Source organism: Balaenoptera acutorostrata, chromosome 16 (assembly GCF_949987535.1).
Source record: "Balaenoptera acutorostrata chromosome 16, mBalAcu1.1, whole genome shotgun sequence".
NCBI lineage: Eukaryota > Metazoa > Chordata > Mammalia > Artiodactyla > Balaenopteridae > Balaenoptera > Balaenoptera acutorostrata.
In genome coordinates, this window is record NC_080079.1 from 57994574 (window position 1) to 58013358 (window position 18785).

The 18785-nt window shown below is 43.1% G+C and overlaps 1 pseudogene; it reads right to left on the reverse strand.

The window, feature by feature from the left end:
* LOC102999300 (E3 ubiquitin-protein ligase RBBP6-like) overlaps window positions 1–11415 on the reverse strand; it is a 49832-nt pseudogene extending 38417 nt beyond the window's left edge.
* Window positions 11416–18785: the final 7370 nt, after the last annotated feature.

The following is an 18785-nucleotide window of genomic DNA, read 5'->3' on the forward strand; positions in this document are numbered from 1 at the left end:
GTATTTCCTTATTATTTTTTGATGTCTGCTGGGTCTGTAGTGATATCATCTGTTTCATTCCTGATATGGATAATATATGTCTTCTCTCTTTTTTTCTTTGTCAGTATTGCTAGAAGTTTGTTGATTTTATTGAGCTTTTCAAAGAGCCAGTTTTTGTGTCATTGATTTTCTATGTTTTTTTCTGTTTTCAATTTCATTTATTTCTGCTATTATTATTATTATTTTCTTCTTTCTGCTTGCTTTTGGTTTAGTTTGCTCTTATATTTTTAGTTTCTGATTGTGGGACATTAAACTATTGATTTGAGGCTTTTCCTAAATGTAAACATTTTATTTAGTGCTATAAATTTTCCTATCAGCACTACTTTAGCTGCATCACACAAATTTGGGTTATATTGTATTTCCACTGTCATTCAGTCTAGTGTTCATCCTTTGGGCCAAGGGTCAGTAAACCTCAGTATAGGGACAGATAGTAAATACCTTAGGGTTTGTGGGACTATGATCTATGTCACTCCTACTGGTCTTTTTTTTTCCCTATAACATTTAAAAAAAATAAGCTTATTTTTTAGAGCAGTTTTAGGCTCACAGCAAAGTTGAGAGAAGGGTACAGAGATTCCCATATACTTCCTGCCCCCACATTATCAACAGCCCTGACCAGACTGGTACATTTGCTACAATTGGTGGACCTACACTGGCACATCATTATCATCCAGAGTTCATAGTTTACATGACGTTTCAGTCTTGGTTTTGTATATTCTATGGGCTTCGACAAATGTATGATGACATGTATTATAGTATTATACAGAGTAGTTTCACTGCCCTAAAAATCCTCTGTGCTCTACCTACTCTTCGCTCCCTCCCCTCAACCCTGGCAACCATGAATATTTTTATTGTCTCCATAGCATTGCTTCTTCCAGAATGTCATATAGTTAGAATCATATAGTATGTAGCCTTTTCAGATTGGCTTCTTTCATTTGGTAATATATGTTTAAGATACATCTTTGTCTTTTCACACCTTGATAGTCCATTTCTTTTTGGCTCTGAGTAACATTCAGTTTTCAGATATACCATACAGTTTATTTGTCCAGTTACTCAGGGGTAACTTGGTTGCTTCCAGGTTTTAGCAATTATGAATAAAGTTTCTATAAACACCTGTGTGCAGGTTTTTGTGTGGACACAAGTATTCAGTTCCTTTAAGTAGGAATATAATTGCTGGATCATATGGTAAAAGTATAATTAGTTTTGTTAGAAACTGCCAAACTGTCTTCCAAAGTGTCTGTATCATCATTCTACATTCCCAACAGCAATGAATGAGAGTTCCTGTTGTTCCACATCCTCACCAATATTTGGTGTTGTCAGTGTTCTTGATTTTGGCCATTCTAATAAGTGTATAACATTTTAAAACTGTAAAACCATTCTTAGCTTGCACACTATACAAAAACTGGCTTGTGGAGCTATAGTTTGCCAACCTCTGCTTTAGACCCGTTTCCCACCATTCACTTCCTGAGTATGTCTATAGCCTAGAATGGTACATGTCCTTGCTGCACTTTTTTATTACTACTACTACTACTACTACTACTACTACAACACACACACACACACAGTTAATGCCTTACTTCTTCCAATTTCTCTACAACTTTCTCTTTTTCCAGGACTCATTTCAATTCTTACCACGACTTTCATGAAATTTGTTCTGTCTGATTCATTCTACACCTGACTCTCTTTCAGAAAACTTAACTGCATATAATTTTGCTAACGCTATTTTGTGCTGAGTGCGTACTGCCATGACTTACCACTTTACTATTCCAGGTATCTTAATTTATTTCTGCAACTAGATTGTAGGTCCCTGGAGAGCTAAGATTTGTCTTAACAACTGCAATGATAACAGTGCTTTGTTTTAAGACAACCCTTTCTGGTTTATAAAGTTTTCTCGTGGCCTTTTTCTTTTGAGTTCATCAGGAGAACCTTGTGAAGCGGTCTGGGCAAGGAATTTTATCTCTAGTTGACAAATGAAGAAACTAAGGCTCAGACAGTTGACATTGTCCAAGGCTCATGACTAGTAAATGACAGATGTAGAGTCCAGCGTTGGCCATTTGCTGCGTCAGCACCCTGGCACCCAGCAGTGGGTGGGCACCCCGAATGCCCTTGGCCCAGCCTGTTGAATGAATGCCTGATGCTGAGAGTCTTTATTCATTTCCCTGGCGGTGTCATCGAGTCCCCCACATCCATACCTCTACTTCCTCCGCGCTTCCCCTGCTCTGTTTTCTGCTGCGTGCTACTATTATTTTAGGGAGAATTTGGGCTGTCACCCTCTAGGAACATCGATCCTTTCATATCTGGAAAATTTTTCTCCAGAGAAAGAGGATTCAGCCTGAAGCGTGCTCATTACCTGGAACTGTTCTTGGCTAGAAAAAGGCCACATTCCAGGGGAAGCCTTATCCCGCAGGGATATCTTACAGCTGCCCTGAGGAGAGACCTTCCCCACTGTCACCATGTCCTCCATGGGAGCATACTGAGGGTGGGGGGCTGGGCCTGTTGGGCTCTGGCACAGGAAACTGCCTCTTTCATGGTGTGGTCTCTGCACTAACAGAGGAGATGTTGGTGGAAAAACTAGGGATGGTGTTTTCACAGCGTCAGCAAGCAACTTGGCAAACACGGGAGTGAAGGCAGGCCTGGTCACCTCTGCTGTGCAGCAAAGACCCTGTACCTGTCCCCACAGTGAGCCCAAATGCCTTACACTTAGAAGAAGGTCTTCAGCCTGCGCCTGGGATTTCAGAATGACCATTTTCCCTCTGGACGCCCTAAGCCCAGGCCTGGACCTGCCTGGTGAGGGGCCAGCGGCCTTGCTCTTTCCATGCAGGCGTGGCTCCCATAGGCTTGCCCACCTCCACCCCAACCCCGGAGCCAGAGGACAGCCTGGGCAAGATAACCGGCCCTGCTGGCCGAAAGTCCACCTCCCACAGGTACGACTTTAAAAGGAGAAGCTTGGGGAGTTCCCTGATGGTCCAGTAGTTAGGACTCGGCACTTTCACTGCCATGGCCCTGGATTCAGTCCCTGGTTGGGGAACTAAGATCCCACAAGCTGTGTGGCGTGGCCAAAAAAAATAAAAGGAGAAGCTAGTCTGGAGTCAGGCAAGGAGGCTCCCTGGAGCACATGACGGACAGACTCCCGGGGGGCCCTTTCTTTGGGGCTCAGCAGTTACATTAATTCAAAGAGAACACAGCATCCTGCCTGAAGAAACTCATTTTCCTTTAAGGTCCCTTCCTTTGTTCAATCCTCTACAATCCATTGTTTCACTCGTTCGAGTCTTCCTGACTACCTCCTCCAGGAAGTCTCTGAGGGCTGGAGACTCCGGGGGGAAATAAATAATAAACAACGCTATTGAGTGCTGAGTGCAGGTGACACTGTTCTAGGTGCCTACCTCGCATTAACTCAACCCTCACGACAACTTCCTGAGACAGACACTCCACTTAATCTGGAATTTTCGGAGGAGCCCCGCCTGCCTACCAAAGCACCCAGTAGGGCAGGAGCCTAGAGTCTAGCTCAGGCCTGTGCTCTTGACCCCCACCTTCTACTGTGCCTCCAATTTGTATGTCAGTCAGGGAGATTAGGTGCAGATAGAGAAACCAAGCCTGGCTGGGATAATCATCAAACGGATTTCTGAAGGCTAAGTGGGGCTCGTGAAATCTCCGGGAGGGTGGATTCTGGCTGGATGCTCCTGACCCCATTTCTGCCCCTAAGCACTCGTCAAGACAATGCTTGTCAGCCTACCTTTCAGTTAGGCCAGTGGAACATGGGGGGAAATAATGTACAGCACTTCCAGGCCTGGCCCTAAAAGTTCTCGCCAGATCCTTGGCTTTCACTCTCCTGTGAGAGGGAGTCTGGGACAGGGGGGCCACGCTGTAGAAGCAGCTGGGCCCTGAGTCACCGCTGGGACGAGTGCTGTCCCGCGAGCTGCCCAGCCTCCATGGACCTGCGTGTGATTGGGAAATAAACTCACTGCGTGAGCTGCTGAGAGGTCAGGGTTTGTTTTCTGGAATGACCTAGCCTATTCTGACCACTAAAGCTAGAAAACTAGGCTTGGTGCCTTCATCCTCAGACACAATGCCCTAAATCATATTCCAAAGCTGCTGCCGTGGAGATATCAATGCTACCGCTGCCAGCGTAGATACACTGACTTAACATGACCGTCACTGTGACATCAACCAGTGGACCCTGTGGATGGAGCCTCTGCTGGGCCGCGTCTGGAGAGCGGGGGCTGCCCCCCACCTGCTCGAGTAGTGGAGTCTGCACAGCCTAGATGATTATGATGTGGTAGTCCTGCCCTCAAAGGGCTAACTAACTGTCCAGCTGGAGGAGTGAGAACTCATAAAAGGCCACTGTAACAGAAAAGGAGGCGGTGAGTCTGTGAGAGAAGAGAGATGCTGGGCTCTGATTCCTGCAGAGAGAGAAGCTTTTAGGTCAGGATGAGTGACGTATGTGCTCTTGGGTTTCTGGGATATTGTCTAAATCTGTGTCAAATTAAGTCACTATTTCTGTAATTTAAGGACCAAAGGAAAAATATTGAAGATAAAAATGGGCACAGAAATTATATTTATTAACAACAACAGAAAGTCCCTACAACCCCAAACTCAGTGTATGTATAGATATGGATGTACACACTTCACCCTGCTCTCGAAGTTCATTGTTAACTTCCTCCCCTTCCGGACAGCCTCATTTGGCAGAGTGAAGTGAAAGGCAACTTTATTTGCTGTTGTGACTCTAAGCCATTACATTTTTTCAGGTCTTTTATTAACGAACCCAAAGTACTACTCTTTTTCTGTCGGTACTTTCATTAATGACACAATAACAACAACATCATGGGTGGCTCTACTACCATTCTTGATCGTCGCTTATTGCATTCAGTGTCTGTTAGAGTTCTGAAAAAAAAATTCCATTGTGTTAAAATGCTCTTTCAGACAGGTTTAATGGCTAAGACGGAGGGCTGTTAACATTGACTTCCCCACACACATTCTTGTTTTTTCGTACCCACCAATCATTCATTCTGAAGTCTATTTCCCTGGTTAATAACATGAAACGTTGCATTCATTAGTAACCATTTAAAATATAATCCCTGACAAAATTATCACCATATTAATTTCATACTTTTGTTATATGCTTGTGTTCCCAAACCTTCCTGGGTCCCTTGAAGGTTGCTATTCTGCAGATCTTAATAAAGGACAGCAAAAGGTTGGAAACCAATTTTATGGAGCCTAAATAAATTATGGTACATCTCCCAGTGGAATACTACATATTTGTAGAAAATAGTGAGGGGATGGTTCATGTTCTGATACAGAATGATCTCCAAGATATATTCAGAAAGAGCTAAGCACAGAACAGAGTATAGAGAATGCTCCCATTTTTGGTGTAAAGGAGATGTTAGAACATGTGTTAGCTTGCAAAAGCATGAAATACCTCTGGGTGGATGGATACAAGAATGAGGAAACATTTATTGCCGGTTGGGGCAGGGGAAAATTGTGTGGCTGAGAGGCTGGGTTGAGGGGGAGAATTTTCAATGTATCTGCTTTATTTTTACACCCTAAATCCTTCAGTGTGCATTTGCTAAGTGTGAGAACTTCTCTTACGTAACCACCATGCAATGATAAAAATCTGGAAATTTAGCATTAATATACTATCATCCAATCCACAGTCCATATTTTGGTAATTTCAGCTGTCTCAATAATGACTTAATAGCCATTTTTTCCCGAATCTAAGACTCAACTCAGGAACATATGTTGCATTTAATTTCCTTTAATGTGTATTTTAGTTTCCTTTAATTTGGAATGCTTCCTATGGCATTCTTTTTTGTCAACAGCAGCAGTGATTAAGCCTCTTTAAGCAGCTTCTCAGGAATGCTGAGACATTGTCTAGATGTAGGCAAGTGGGAGCTAGAATAGCAGAGCCTGAGGGATGGCTGTCCGCTTCAGCCTAGTTTGTGGCCTAATATGTGGAACCCTTTTGAGGACTCCTTGGAATAGTGGAGTTCTTCTGGAGAGGGTGAGAATATGCTCCTGGTGCACAGGGATGGGTGAGTGGGCTTACAGTCATCATAAATTGGGTCCAAGTGGAAATTTAACCTTATTTTGAGGGCACAGGCTGGTGAGGCTAGGTGACATTCAGATTACATTCTTAGGTACATTTATAAGGGGAGGTTGTCTATACTTTTCATTAGAATATTTTTTAGGCTTTTTATTATGTGACATTTTAAACACATATAAAAGCAGAGAAAACAGTTAAATGAACCCCCATGTACTTACTCATCACCTGGCTTCGACAATTATCCTTCTTCCATTGAGCTCTCCTTCTACTTTTTTCCCATGAAAAATTTTAAGTAAAATCTCCCATACCTCTTATCTTTTTACCTTCAAATACTTCAGAACATATTTCCAACAGATAAAGGATTTTTTAAAAACAGGACATGCTACCACTTCATTATCACATCTAGTGAATTAATAATATTGTCTTAATAAAATCTAGTATCAATGCACATTCCATTTACAATCTCTCATGAATGTCTTTTTGCAGTTGGTTTATTTGTACTGAGATCTGAATAAGAAGCCATTCTGATGTGGTCCTACAGGACAGCAGTGGAGGAAAATACTCCCACTGAGCAGAACTTCACCCAGTGCAACTGGCTATTCATTTGCCTGAAATTAGAGGTGACCAGAGGTATGGATCTACTTTGATTCATGGGCAGTGGCTAATGGTTTGGCTGGCTGGTCAGGGACTTGGAAAGGACACAGTTAAATGATCACAGTGGGGAGGTTCTGGGGAAAAGGTGTGTGAATAGATACCTTTGAATGACCACAGAATGTGAAGATCTGTGTCCCAATAGTCACCTAAGAGTAATTATACAAGAGAAATATTTTGATAATCAGGTGGATAAAATCATCGGTTCTCTGGATGTTAGTTAGTTTCTTTCCCCAGCAACCTCTGTCCTTACAAAGGCCTCATGATCAAAGTGGCCAAGGCAGCAATGATGGAGACTGTGCATAGGTTCCACAACATGGACTGTCCACCTCCTAAAGTCTCTGTCTACAGTCACCGCTGAGAGGCCAACCCGCCAACAGCAAAGACCAACACTGAGCCCCCAACGTAGCACCATTCTTCGGGAGAATCAGTGAGCCACCTCCTCCATGTAAGGGGTGGTATTTTAATCTCACTGACACAGACACCTACTTTGTGTGTGTGTGTGTGTGTGTGTGTGTGTGTGTGTTAGTTTCTGCTTTATAACAAAGTGAATCAGCTACACATATACACACGTTCCCATATCTCCTCCCTCCTGCATCTCCCTCCCTCCCACCCTCCCCATCCCACCCCCCCCAGGCGGTCACAAAGCACTGAGCTGATCTCCCTGTGCTATGCGGCTGCTTCCCACTAGCTAGCTATTTTACATTTGGTAGTGTATATATGTCCATGACACTCTCTCACCCTGTCACATCTCACCCCTCCCCCTCCCCATATCCTCAAGTCCATTCTTTAGTAGGTCTGCAGACACCTACTTTTGATATAGATTTGCTTTTCCTGCCTGCAATATTTTTTTTCCCAAACTAGTATCCATGCACTGACAAAATACCTTCTTCACCAAGATGTTATTCCACCTTACATTACTTGTGACCGAGGAACTCATTTTACAGCCAATGAAGTACAGCATTGAGCTCACGTTCATGGAAGTCACTGGTCTACCTCATCGTCTCGATTACCGTAGCTTTATAGGAAGACTTGAAAATCAGGTAGTGTAAGTCCTCCTACTTTGTTCTTCCCTTAAATAGTTTTCTGGCTATTCTAGATTCTTTGCATTTTCTTATAACTTTTAAAATAAGCTTGTCAATTTCTACCAAAAAAACCCTGCTGGGATTTGAATGGGATTATGTTGAATCTGTAGGTGAATTTTGAGCGAACCGACATCTTAACAATACTGAGTCTTCCAACCCATGCACATGGCATAGCCCTCTATTTATTTGTCTTCTTTACTTTCTCTTAGCAATGTTTTGCAGTTTTTTGGTATACAGGTCTTGTGCACGCATTCTGTTAAATTCATTCCTAATTATTGTATGGTTTGTGATGCTACTGTGGCTTCGGGCTGGGCTTCCAGAAGGGCTATGACTTCTACTTGGACTAATGCTGGGGCTGCTTTGACTCTGGCTCCTGGCCGACTGCCGCCGTGTCCAGGCTCTTTTGCTTCCTCCATCACTTTATCGTTCGGTTCCTTAGACAAGTTTCCTCTTCTCTTACAGATATGTTACTTTCGCTATTACCTTCATTATTGTCCGGTTCAATAGCAGCTTCATCAGTTTCTCTAGTTAAGTCGGAGGAAGGTCAAGAGGAGTGGCTTAGCTGGGGTTTAGGCTGGATAGCATTCCTGCCAATTTGCCCATCAATCTGCACATTTTCAATCTGTGTCTGGTGGGTTAAGAATATGTACCATGTAATGTATTGCTACTTGATTCTTTGTCGTTCCTTGCTTCTAAGATGTGCTTCTCATGATCCTTATAAGGATTTTTATCTACAGATTTTGTCTCTTCACTTGAGCATTTAGTGTCATAAGTGGCTTGTGATCATGAATTTTTTTTGTCTCCTGTGGGAATAGAAATACTTTTGGGGGGAATGTTCTATTCTTTTTTAGGCAACTCTTTCTCCTCCCTCAGCTTATTTTTCTGTTGACATGCAGGAGCTATAGGGTTTTTTTTTTTTTTTAATAGATTGAGAAAGTTTCCTTCTATTCCAGTATTTTGCTGAGAGTGTTTTTTTAAATCATAAACAGTTGTTTAATTTTGTTAAGCTTTTTCTGTGTCTCTGTTTTTCTCTTTTATTCTGTTAATGTCATGAATTACACTGATTTTTTTCAAATGTTAAGCCAACTCTGGATTCCTGGGATAAACCCCACTAAGTCACATGTAGTATCCTTGTTATATTTTGCTGGATTCAATTTGCTAATGTTTTGTTAAGGATTTATGGTCATGAGAGATATTAGCCTGGAGTTTACTTTTCTTATAATAACTTTTTTTCTTATCAGGATAAAGTTGGCATCATAAAATGGATGTGGGAAGTGCTCCCTTCACCTCTTTTATGAAAGTGATAGTGTAAGATTGGTGTTATTTCCTTAAATGTTTGGTAGATTTCACCAGGGAAGCCATCTGGGCTATTTTTTTCTTTTTCTTTTTCAAAAGAGTTCAATTTTTTCGTAAACATAGTATCATTTAGATGATATCTCTTTTTTTTTTTTTTTAAAGATTTATTTATTGATTGATTGATTGCTATGTTGGGTCTTCGTTTCTGTGCTAGGGCTTTCTCTAGTTGCGGCAAGCGGGGGCCCCTCTTCATCGCGGTGTGCGGGCCTCTCACTATCGTGGCCTCTCTTGTTGCGGAGCACAGGCTCCAGACGCGCAGGCTCAGTAGTTGTGGCTCACGGGCCCAGTTGCTCCGCGGCATGTGGGATCTTCCCAGACCAGGGCGCGAACCCGTGTCCCCTGCATTAGCAGGCAGATTCTCAACCACTGCGCCACCAGGGAAGCCCTAGATGATATCTCTTAAGTCAGTTTTTATAATTTGCCCCTTTGAAGGAATAGGTAATTTCATTATGTTGATGAATTTTGGGGGCATAAATTTGTTTATATTATTCCTTTTTATCATGCTAATGTTTGTAGGACCTGTAGTTTTGACTCCTCTTTAACTTCTGATTTTGGGTTTTTCCTTGGTAAGTCTAGAGGTTTATCAATTTTATCACATTTTTTAAAGACAGCTTTTGGTTTAATTGGTTCATGCTGCTGATTGTGAATTTTCTATTTCATTATTCTTATTCTTGCCTTCATTTTCTACTTTATTTATTTTGGGCTTAAGCTGCTCTTTTCTTTCTACTTTCTTACTGTGGAAGCTTAGATGGTTGCTTTTAGACCTTCTTCCTTCTAAACACTGCTTCACCTATTCTACAATTTCTTTTTCTTTTACAGTCCTACTTGTGTCTGTTCCTGGGAGGGCACTGAGGAATTTCAAAACCTGAGCAGCTGTACCCCCCTCCATTGTGTCTCTTCATCAGATGTTACAAAGGGTTTTGTGACCTTAAAGTTTTGGACTATTTAAAACCAATTAAGTGTGGATTTTTAGGTAATTTCTTACTGAATCTACCAATTGTATCCTTCTACATAATAAGACCTAGAGCAGTTGGCTGAGTGTTCTGGAGGAAGAAGCTTTGTGTTTCAGATTTTGTCTTCTCTCTCCTGCGTCAGAAAAGTTGTTGCTAAACAGGGCCTCTCATGTCAGCCTCCTTTTTCTCTTCTAGTTTTCTTCATGTGAAATAGCATAAACTCTAGCTGTACCCAAGTTTTTTTGGTGTGCATTAAGGAAACTATCTCTTCATACTCATCAGTTTTGTTAGAGAAATGGGCTTCTGGATTTGGTTCCAATTCAGCAGGATTAAGAAGTGGAAATGTATTGAAATGAGGATAAAGGGCATTTTAAATGATATCAGAAATCCTATTTGGTGAAATAAGGGCAAATTAGTTTCTACTCCATTTCCCCCACATCCCATTTTAAAACAGGTGGCCTTTTAAAGACAGATGTTTTTGTGGCAATGGGCATTTGATACATTAACCTTCCTGGACTTTCTCAGCAGGGATACAAACCTCGCCAAGTGACCTGGGGGTGTTTCCCCTGAGTCAATTTAGCAATTAAATATGGAGAGGAAATGGATAATCTTATAATCTACAGATGTCAGAGGCTTCCTTCTCACCCTTTCTCTCTGTATTTTCAGTTTATAAGTCTTATTGAAAAACGTTTGGACTTCCATTTCCAGGATATAGAAATTTGCAAGAGATCATTACTCTCTTTGTGACAATGCAAGTAATCTGGATGAACTGCAAAATCTTAGTTGTTAAAAATCCACCAGAATTTAAAATGAACTAAATTCCAGAGTGGAAAGAGCCATTGCTAGGAGAGTGAGACATGAGGCTGCTTTCATCAAAGCGGTATGACGGATAGAAGAGCAGACCCACCATAGACAGGGGATTTTTGAATGTGCATTGAGAAACTAGCTGAACAAGCTAAAATTTCCATGAGCTGTCATGATGTATTAAAATCCCACCCCCAAACTTAAATGCTAAATGGCATCTATCTGCCAATTCTTGTCTGTAGGGCTTCACTAACTGCATGACCATGGCCTGGTGAAGGTGCAGGCCAGGAAATGAGGGTGGACAGAGATTTCTTTTGGAGCACTCACCTATTGTTTCCTTCTAAGTCTTCACTGAGTACAAAACAACAGCAAGAACAGGAAGGAAGATAGGGGGAGAACCCCTCAAGGCACACATGCCCACCAATTCTTTACCAGTGAGCACACAGTCAAAGGTAGAAGACGTGTGAAAAAGCAGGAAGATGTGACCCATAATCAAGAGGAAAAAATAGCCAATTGCAACAGAACCAGGAATGACCCAGATGTTGGAATCAGCAGACAAAATCTTTAAGTATTATAACTGTGTTGAAGTATTTACTGGAAAAGATGGGCAAAATGAATGAAAAAATGGGAAGTTTCCACAGAGAATCTGAAGCCCTATAAAAGAATGAAATGGAGGGCTTCCCTGGTGGCGCAGTGGTTGAGAATCTGCCTGCCAATGCAAGGGACACGGGTTCGAGCCCTGGTCTGGGAAGATCCCACATGCCGCGGAGCGATTAGGCCCGTGAGCCACAATTGCTGAGCCTGCGCGTCTGGAGCCTGTGCTTCACAACAAGAGAGGCCGCGATAGTGAGAGGCCCGCGCACCGCGATGAAGAGTGGCCCCCACTTGCCGCAACTAGAGAAAGCCCTCGCACAGAAACGAAAACCAAACACAGCCATAAATAAATAAATAATTAAAAAAAAAAAAAGAATGAAATGGAAATTCTAGAACTGAAATGAAAATTTTAATTGAAGGTCTTACCAGCAGACTAGATACAGCAGAAGAAAAGATCAGAAACTTGAAGAGAGGTTAATAAAATTTATCCAAACTAATGCATAAGGAGAGAAAAAGTAAATTGAATTTAAATTAAATTTTAAAAGTTATAGCAGAGTTTCATAGAACAGTAGAACAACATAAAACACTATAGTATATACATATTTGGAGCGCTTCAAAGAGAGAAGAGAGAAAATGGGGCAGAGGGAATATCTGAAGGGATTGTGCTTGAGAATTTTTAAAAATTAATGAGAAATACTAATATATTAATTTGCAGATCTTAGAAGCCCATGAAAACCCAAGTAGAATAAATATAAGGAGGGACTTCCCCGGTGGCTCAGTGGTTAAGAATCTGCCTGCCAATGCAGGGGACACGGGTTCGAGCCCTGGTCCAGGAAGATCCCACATGCCGCGGAGCAACTAAGCGTGTGCACCACAACTACTGAACCTGCGCTCTAGAGCCCACGAGCCACAGCTACTGAGCCCTCACGCCACAACTACTGAGCCCACGCGCCTAGAGCCCATGCTCCACAACAAGAGACGCCACCGCAAGGAGAAGCCCGTGCACGGCAACGAAGAGTAGCCCCCACTCAGCCGCAACTAGAGAAAGCCCACGTGCAGCAACGAGGACCCAACGCAGCCAAAAATAAAATTAATTAATTAATTAATTAAAAAAAATAATAAGTATAAGGAAAACCACACCAAGGCTCATCATAGTCAAACTGCTGAAAACCAAAATTAAAGAGAATATCTTAAGCACAGTCAGAGAAAAAGGACACATACATTTAAGAATACAATAATAAGGGGCTTCCCTGGTGGCGCGGTGGTTAAGAATCCGCCTGCCAATGCAGGGGACACGGGTTCGAGCCCTGCACCTGGAAGATCCCACATGCCACGGAGCAGCTTGAGCCCGCGTGCCGCAACTAATGAAGCCCTTGCGCCTAGAGCCCATGCTCCGGAACAGGAGAGGCCACCGCAATGAGAAGCCCGAGCACCACAAGGAAGAGTGGCCCCCGCTGCCGCAACTAGAGAAAGCCTGCACGCAGCAACGAAGACCCAACACAGCCAAAAATAATAAATTAAAAAAAAAAAAAAAGAATACAATAATAAGAATGATGGCTGACATCTAATAAAAAAAAACCCAGTAGAATCCAGAAGACATTGGAATGGCTCCTTTAAAATGCTGAAAGAAAAATAATCATTCAAAATGCATACTTCAAAAATGAAAAAAAAATTAAAGACATTTTCCCACATAAAAAAGCTGAGAGAGCTTGGCTCTAGTAGACTTTTATTACAAGAAATCATGAAGTTCTCAGGCTAAAGGGAAATGATTTTTACAGGAAGCACAATTTTTCCTCATTATTATAGTATGATTAGCATCTTCGCATATAGTTATTTGTCTGGACTGCTGAATATTTTCCTAGGATTTATACTCTAAAGTGGCATTACTAAGGACAAAGAATATGATTAGAAATGTTATTTTACAACAACAGGAACTACTAGTAAGCTGATCTATCTCTTTGCCAGTTTTTCCTTAGTACAGTCAGGGCTAATGTCAGTCTGAACTCACTGTGAGTTATAAGTTTAAGGAAGCTTATAATTGCAAATAAAGTGTATCAGTCTTATTTCCTTTACCACTTCAGAAAAGTCTTCAACTGAGTAGGCAGGTACAGACAACACTTTAAGACAATGGTCCTCAGCTCCCTTTGCACATTAGCATTGCCTATTTCATAGGAATATTATTAATTCTTAATACATGAATGTTTTAATGTGAATTAATATGAATTCAGTTTAATATGAATCCTCAGGGACAGTCATGGGCATCTATATATCTATATTTTAAAAAATTCTCAGCTAATTCCAGTGTGTAGCCAGGCTTAAAGGACCACTATTTTAAAATTTTAAAATGTTTGGTCAGTGTCTAGTAGTCAAATGAATTTTAACTGTTGACCTGTTAAGTACCTTTGATATTTGCTTTCTTAGGACTTGGATTTACTTCTGATCATGGTTATACTTCAAAACTAAGGTTGATGGATAAAATACAAGATGCTCAGTTCAATTTGAATTTCAGATAAACAGCCAATAATTTTTTAGAGAAAGTTAAGTCCCATGTATTGCAGGTGACATGCTTAGCCTAAAATTATTGGTTGTTTATCTGAAAATCAAATTTAACTGGATATTTTGTATTTTTATTTGCTAAATCTGGCTGCGCTTATCATAGTTATACTTCAGGATACCACCTGATTTTCTGTGGCATTCTGCTGCTCTTGCCGAGGACTGGTGTTGGGACTCTTTGTTTTATGAAGAGGTTTGTGTTTATAATAAGTTTCAGCTTCAGATTCTCTCTGCCCAGGACAGAAAACTACATTCACCAGCCTTCTGAAATCAGTCCACAAAGAAACTTTCAACACACTCCATGAGGTCTTGGTGGCCCCTTGGCTTGTCCTAATGTCTGTTGTGGGAAGCTTTTACTTGGTGTAGGAGAGGGTTCCTAACGGCCATAAGGTATACAATCGCCTCTTTAGACATAGAGAAGGAATCTTCTAGCACTTCTGCCTGCCAGTGAACAGAACATGTGCTATAGAGTAGGCTTTTGTTCAGACAGCAGTCCCCGGAACCCGTTAGCTATGAGTAGGTAAGGGGAGCTGATGCCCATTACCCCAGGAAAAGGGTACAACAGGGCATGTTGTTTGTTTTGTTTTGTTTTTGAGTGTGTGTGTGTGTGTGTGTGTGTGTTTAGAAAATGCTCCTTCTCCCTCTAGTAGTAAATCGCGGAGGGGGTGGACCAAATTGTACAAGCTGCCCCGGGGTAGGCGGGGGGGTGGTGGGGCTCCTGTGTGTAGGGTATTTAGACCTTAAGTTCAGTGGCTCCCTGAAACTTGAAGTTAGGGGGACCTGGTGAGGTCAAATGACACGGCCCTGCCCACAGCATTCTGGCAGGGAAGAACCCCAAGGGATCCAAAAAGAGACCAGCCAGAAAGGAAAGGGGAGTCTGGAAGCCCTGTTGGATTCAGAGGCCCCCACCCCCAGAGTGGTTTGATGAATCATAGCTAAGTGCGTGGATGAGAACTACAGAAGGAGTGAAGTCTCAGAGCCAGTAAGAACATCATGCCACCAGCAGACCGCCTGAACCAACCTTGTAGGATTGACTTTCAATAGCGACACCTTGTGGCGGCCTCTAGCAATGGCAGCAGAGAGCTGAGCTTTTTCCTTGTCCACCTAGTGCCAGGAAGCAGGACCCAAGGAGTAGGATTCTTAGTGCAGGGGAGGAGGGAGGGCTCCAGAGGGAGAGCCTGGACTTCCTGTAGAGAAGGGTAGGCGGGTGCTTAGGCAGTTATGGCAGGTGGTATACTGGGTTCACATGCTAGTTCTGCCTCTGTGAGGAGTTGGCAAGTTACTGCATCTCTTTCTGCCACAGTTTCTTTATCTGCGGAATGAGGATAATAATAGTACCTATCTCCTGAGGTTGTTGTGAGGGTTAAATGAGTTGATGCATGCTAGAATAGTGCCTGGCACATAGTGAGTGCTCAGGAAATTGTGCAGGCTGATGATATTGTTGTTAGGAAAGATAAAAAGAGATGAGACGATACTGGTGCCCAAGTGAGCTGACACCATAACAAGCTCAGAGTCAGAAGCCTTGATTCTCACTTCGCAGATGATGCAGCTGACTTTCAGAGAATGAAAGCGACTTGCTCAAGAGCATGTCGCATGATTTGATGGACATGATTTGAACTCTGGTCCTCTGATCTGACTTGTGTTTCCTGGAAGCTTGAAATTAACTAACCTAAAAGCCAGGTCTCTGTGATTCTTCAGGCATGATTGGAGTCACATCCAAAGCTATTTTAATGGCAAATGAACCTGAAGCTGAAGTGAACCACACAGAAGAAAAAAAGCCCCGTTTATATCACCTCTGATTTTTTTCCCTTGATCCATTGTTTCTTTTCCATCTTCAGTGCTTCTGCCTTAGTGTAACCCTCATCTGTCACCTGGACTCTATAGTCATCTCCTAACTGGTTTTCCTCCTCCTGGTCCTTCTCCCCTCCACACTTCTAGAAGGGTGGTCTTTCTAAACTGTACCCCCTCTCGAGGCTTCCAGTGTCTCCTCACCTCCTCTGAGACTGTCCAGACTGTTGAACTGTGTGCAATCAAACCCCAGTCTCCTCAGCTTCTTTTCCTGCTACTCTCCCAAGAGCAGGCTCTCTTTCTTTCTGCAACCAAAGCATTTGGAGCCTTCTACAGTACCACGCACTGTGTTATATTTTAACTGTTGTTTGCACTCAGTGGTTCCAGGAGACTGTGAATTCACTGATGGCAGAGATCATATCTGATCTGCTGGTGTCCCTCAGTGGCTGGTACAGCACCAGGTTAGGAAGTGTTGATGAATGGAGCACATCATCCTTGGGCTCATTTAGGATACAGAGGTGGCCACTCCCTGAGTTTAGGGTCAAATGCAACTCTTCAGTGCATCATGAGTAGTATGAAAGGGATGGGAAGAAAATAAATGACCCTTACATACTATACTGATGTGCCAATTCTATATCTTTTAAGAACCCTAAGACATTGCAGCTTGGTCTATATAAGAGCTCTCTAGGCAACAAGCAAAACAAACAAAAAATTTAGCATTGCCAGAATTTATTGAGGTACTTTGTGGTGATATCAGCAACAGTTCAAGTGGGAAAGCTTAGGCAGGTCCCAGATGGCAGTGAGAAGCCAGAGCCCTGGGGTACTCTGAGGATTTCTCTGGGCATGCTGGGGTGCCCGCAGCAACCCAGCAATTCTGCTAACCAGACTACCTGGCTTCAATCCAAGCTTTGTTGCACTGGCTGTGTGACTTTGGACAACGTCCTCAGCCTCTCTGTGACAACTTACTTAGCTATAAAATGGGGATAATAATAGCACCCCTCATAGTGTTATTGTGAGGTGTTAATATCTACAAAGTTCTCAGAAAAATGTCTGGCAAGTAGTAAGCGCTACACACGTGTTAGCTCTTATTACTGCCAACCCAGGAAGCTCAGAGCTGTTTTTCTGAAAACTGTGTACCATAAGATCAGATCTGTCCCCTGAGTGGACTAGTTCGTGGGTAAATGTGCCCCCTTTTCTCTGTCTATCCCTTGCCTCACCACCTTTGCTTCTCGTGGTGTAGTTGAGAGTGCTTTGGGTTCTAAGACAGGAGGGGACCTGAGCCCTGGATCCTGATTGTCGTCTATCAACTGTGTGAACTTGAGCAGTTCTTTCATCTCTTGGGGCCCAGGGTCTTCTGTTAAATGAGATGGTTGGACTAAGGTGATTGCTAAGGACCTTCCAGCTTGGGATTCTTTGATGCTTCAGCTCTTCCCCCCACTGCTGCCTCGGAGCTGACCATTCATCAACCCCTTAAAGAGAGTGGCAGGGGGAGCCCCCATCTGCTGCGGCTGAGGGCGCCTCAAGAGCGCCAGGCTCCACATCACACCATAGAGATGTGATGCCAGATGCTCAGCCTGTGGGTCCTGCCTCCCAACCTGGGTTCTGCTGATGCAGAGGATCCAGGGGTTCCTAATGTGTTAGGTGATGATCACTTCTTGGGTGTCCAGTGTGGGATTGGGGGATCTTGTCCAGTTGCCAGTTAAGCAGCATTTCAGCAAGACTAATGTTGCTTAACTGGCAACTGATGGCAGCCCATAGGAGGCTGAGACTGGCCTCTTGCTTGACGTGCGCTGCTCAGATGTATAGCACGGGGCTGGATGCACTGTAAATGTTCACTAAATATTTTTGAATAATGGTAATAAGCCAGTGGTAGGTTGTGGCTGCTGAGAAACCTAATGTCATCTCAGGCCGCATTAATAGAAGCATGTTTAGCAGAATGAGGGAGGTGGTAACCTCAGTGTTGCATGCTGTAGAGACCTTATCTGTCGAACTAAGTTTCATTTTGATTACCCACTAAGCCTCCATGAGAGCTGACCCTTGGCTTTTTTGCTACTGTATTGCCAATAAGAACATTGCACCTGTCAGATACCAGGCCTGCAATAAATCTGTTACCTGCCGGACAGGGGGAGATCTTGTTCTCCTTCAAGATTGCAAGGAGGGTTGTCGGCCTCATGAAAAGCAGCAGAAGGTAATTCGTGGATATCTAACCCACCTACACAGCAAACCCTGAGAATCTTCCCCAAATATCCGAATAATGCACATCTGTGTTTTCTCCTGCCTAGCTAGCATCCATTCCCCCTTTTAGTCACAGTATCCTGACTTTATTTTGGGAATCCCATTGAGGAGAACCCTATGGGACTTGTTGATTCCGTTGAGTACAGCCTTGGTGGGACCATTTCTCAAGGAGCCCTGGGTTCCCCATCTCAGAGTGACACACAACTCGGGCTAGGTTTTTGCAGAGCGGTGGCTCTCACAGCATGGATTCTGGACCAGCAGCCCCAGCCCTGCTTAGGAGCTTATTAGACATGCAAAATTCTGGAGTCCTACCTCAGAATCAGACACTCTGGGTGTAGAGCCCAGCAATCTGTGTTTTAGCAAGCCCTGCAGGGCGTTCTGATGTTAAAGTGGGTCTTATCGTTATCTGAGGGTTGACTCTTGATTCCACCCAAACACTGAAATCAGTTGGCACCGTTTTCCACTGGTGGGGAGTGGGGTGTAGGGCCTCGGGGGGTGTGACCCTCAAGACACTGCCCAAAGGCAGAAATAGAGACCCAGATGTGGAGGACAAACGTATGGACACCAAGGGGGGAAAGCGGTGGGGGGTGGTGGTAGTGGGATGAACTGGGAGATTGGGATTGACATACAGACACTGATGTGGATAAAATGGATGACTAATAAGAACCTGCTGTATAAAAGATAAATTTA